The following is a 4,275-nucleotide window of genomic DNA, read 5'->3' as shown; positions in this document are numbered from 1 at the left end:
TAGAAGGGTACAAAATGATATGTAAATATGCACCGATCAAATACCCCCAAACCTAGATTTTGCTAGTCCTCGAGCAAAACAAAAGGAAAACAAAGATAAAAACAAACAAGAAGTTAACTAGACCACTTTCGTAGGTAACTCGATTGCATTGAGCATATGCAACAAGCCTTTAAACCTCTAGGCATCCCTAGTAGGAGGAGTTGTGTCTCCTGAGGGTTTAACAGATACGATACCCACAAACGTTTTACTGACTTTGTAAAACAAGGTAATTAGAAAACTTAAAAGATTGTTAGTCCTTAAGCAAAATAAAAAACAAAAACAAAAAAAATAATTACATTAACAAAAACAAAACAACACAAAACAAAAAAAAAATTACAAAAATAAAAAGAACTCAAAACAATCTTTCCGAACATTTTCTGAAGAGAAATGACTCATGCACATGACTCAAAAGTTTTAACAATAAAAGCTCAATTTTAAACATTATTCACAAAGCGGCAAAGTTCAAAACATAATATGCTCAAAGTGTGGTAGTGTGATAGCCAAATGCAACAAATTCCCCAATCTTAGTTTTCACACAATTTCAAAAATCATACAAAGCACAAGTTCAACTTCAAATCTCACCAAAGTTGTCCTCTCACAAATGAATCACTCGGAAGATGGCTATAATGCAACACTCAGTTATAAACATGAGATTAGAGTTAAACCATAAAGACTTAACTCGAAATAGAAAGATGAAGAACTTGCATTAATATGATCTCAAGAAGGATGCCAAACACTTAAAAGTAGAAAAATGAATGCAATTCAACCACATGACATTTAAGATCAATTTAGGTCTTTAACATAGGTTGTAATGGGGCCAAGGGTGTAAGGTGAGTAAGAAATGAAAGGTATGGATAAAACAAAGTCCAAGGAACTCAAAATATAAGAGCATAAAACAATTGTTTACAAGACTTCGAATCATCACAATGAGAATTTATTTTTCTTTTACATGATCAAAACTCCTTATACCTTCATTTACATTGATTCACTCCTTTCCTGAACAACCACCAATTTATTTTGAAGGCCCAAAAATGAAACCCAAAAATGAAATTTCATTCAACCACCACTTAATCACAATTTTTCTCTTTTCTTTTCTTTTCTTTCACCAATTGAGTGAATTTTTTTTTTCTTTATGTAATATCCCTTCCCAAACTTAGCATGAAAAACACATCCGAATTAGAGCTCATGAGTTCCTTAGAAAGGTAAATTCTTGTTTTTCGGGCTAAGGAGAGGAAATATAATTGGTAAAATGAAAGAAAAGGTTTACATGTAGGCTCAAAATGGTTAACAATGGAAAATCATGCTTAAGCATGCATAAGGTTAGCTTGAAAGGCACAAACGACCCAAAGAGGGCCTTAATATCACTTCTTAAATGTCATGAAATCAAATTGCATAAGAATGAATGACTTTTAAGTGTTCAACCAAATCAATGAATAATGAGATCAAACAACAACTTTGATGACAAGAAAATAAGAGTATGTATATAACACTCATGAATTGAAGTACAAGGCTCAAAAGCTCACATTATATGGTTATATAAGTCTAATTTATGCTTGATACAATTCTTTGGGTCATGCAAATCCTTTAATTGGAGAATTATGAAAAAAAATGGCAAGTGCAAAGAAGGTTTCGAACATATCATGCTAGAACGATGCCAAATTAATTATATATATATATTTTTTTACAATAAAAATTTACAAGGAAAAAAAATTAATAATAATAAATAAATAAAATTCAATTTTCATTTAAGTCATGCAAACATTTATCACAATCTCATCAAATGTGTTCGGAAAGTGAATAAAATCAAAATCAAAATAAAATAAAAATAAAAATAAAAATAAAAGCAAGAATTAAACAAAATAAAGTAAAAATAAAAACAAGCAAATAAAAAAATTTAAATTAAATTAAGGAAAAACCAATTTTACATGCTAAACTCCAATACCCCCAAACCTAGAAATGAACATTGTCCTCAATGTTTAAAAATTAGGAACAAGCAATGTCATAACAAGAAATGAAAGGTACTAAAGTAAATATAAACCACAAATAAAATAAAAAATAAAAAAAACACAAATAAAATAAAATAATTACAAAAATAAAAATTACAAAACAAACAAACAAATAAACAAAAAAGAAAAAAAAAATGAAACAGTAAAACACTCGAAACAGAAAGCCCTAAACAGACAAAACAGTAAGCCCTAAACAGACAGTCTTACGCAAACCAAAACCCAAACAATTGAAAGCCCAACCCAAAAGAAAGTTAGCCCACCTTGAAACCTAACAACGGTGAAAACCTAACCCACAATGAAATCTGAAGCCCCACACGTTTGTTATTATTTTTATTTATTTATTTATTTTTATTTATTATTTTTTTTTATTTAAAAAAAACGTGCAATGGGAGCGCAAAGAGTGTGATTTCTGAAAGGGAAGAGCGTGGTCCCTGATGCCTTGGTTCCTGGGAAGTCACGGGTGAAAGGGGTGAGGGACGTGTCGCCGCGCAGAAGCAGCTGTCACATCCCCCAAGCCAGAATTATTGGCTTCTTGGGTGAAGCGGGACGACTTTTTCACTAGAAGGTGGTGAAAGGTGAAAATGCAATTAAGGGGGGTTGGGAAACGGGTGCGGCGACATATAGAGATAAGCCGTAAGGGCCGCACAGAACTCAGAACCGCAGCGGCTAGGGTTTAGCAGACTAAGTCTATAAAAGGTAAAAAGAAAGGGTAAAAAAAACACAAACTCAGAAACACACAAAAGAGAAAAAAAAGAAAGAAGAAAAGAGAGTGAGAAATCAAATGGCCTCTAACTACCCATTTTCGTTGGATCTCAACCTAGCTCCACCGACTCAGACACGAGGCCAAGCAGCGGCACCAGTATGGATGCCCTACTTTGCTTCCGCACGGGGGCCTGTGACAGTAACTGACTCAATACTCCTGGACAACGATGTTGCCATTGGAGTGGCTAGAAATTTAGTGACTCCTAAAGATATACGTGTGCTGGGAACAAGGGATGACAACCGGGTCGTGAGCGATGCCCTGGCACTAAGCGTGCAGAGTACGGCAACAGTCGCAAGTTTGGGTCATCGCCTACTTGCGAAGTCCCATGAGGTAGAGGTGCTAAAGGGTCAGTTGGCGGCGGAGCGAAGTATGGTTGAGGAGTGTCAGACTGCTATAAAAAGCTTGAAAAGGGAGAGGTCAAGGATAGTGGAGGTGAATCGACACCAGCTAGAAGTATTGCGGGACGAGAATAAAAACCTATCAAAAATGGTAGAGTTGTACTCTCGCGACATGAGAAAATAGCTGGAGGACCTAGACCGACCGGGTAAACGCAAACAAGCAGATCGCGAGAGTAGTTACACTCAAGCTAAGATTGCGATCTTTGGGAGCTCAAGTGATGAGCCCCAAGAAGCTGTGTGTGAAGCCCTGGAAGAGGACAGCCAGAGGGCCAAACTCAAAGCTCCAATGGTCGAGACACCAAGCACCGAGAAGAAATGATTTCCTACTGCATTATTGTTGTTTTTATTTTATTTTGTTGTTTTTGTATTTTCGTTATTTTGTTTCGGAAATAAAAGAGTAAGGTTGCAGAAAGAAAAAGAAAAAGAAAAAGAAAACAAAGACGACAAACGGAAAAGAAAACACATTTCCCTAACTAAAATAAGATAAAGATGATAGCCGAAAGGGAAAAGCAAAAACACAAAGCTCTAGAAAATGAAAGTAACGGGCAAAAACATTAAACACCAGAAAACACGGAAAAAAGAAAAGTAAAGTAAAAGTAAAGGTGCTCCCCCTTGAAATGGTGTTGGCTCTCTCTCATCAGCATATGTCTATTTAAACCACACCCCTGCAAGCGGATGATACCCAGCATTTCTTCCTGCAAACTCAAGGAAAAACATCAAAAAATTCAGAAGCAAAACAAATGGCATCCTCATGCACTCACCTTGATGATCTCAACCTTGAGCTCTCACTTGCACCACCGAATGCCCAGACAAGGGCTCCTCCAAACACTGTCTTTCCAAACTCTTCATATCATCACGGCACGGCCTCAAACTTTGCTGAGGCAATACCGAACTTTTCTGAGGCACTGTCAAACAGAGCAGTGCTGCTAGGAGGCATGATTAGCAGCAAGCTCACTCCGACAGATCATCTGCATGTGGCACAGAGGTCTGATAAGGCAGCGGTAGAGGAGTCCCACAATTTAACTGTGCTCCACACGGTCTCCGCTACCAATTTGGGCATGCGATTACT

The sequence above is a fragment of the Prunus avium genome, chromosome 4 (genome assembly GCF_965620075.1).
Source record: "Prunus avium chromosome 4, drPruAviu1.hap1.1, whole genome shotgun sequence".
Lineage (NCBI taxonomy): Eukaryota > Viridiplantae > Streptophyta > Magnoliopsida > Rosales > Rosaceae > Prunus > Prunus avium.
The sequence above is the reverse complement of the archived record's forward strand: the minus strand, read 5'-3'. Positions refer to the sequence as shown.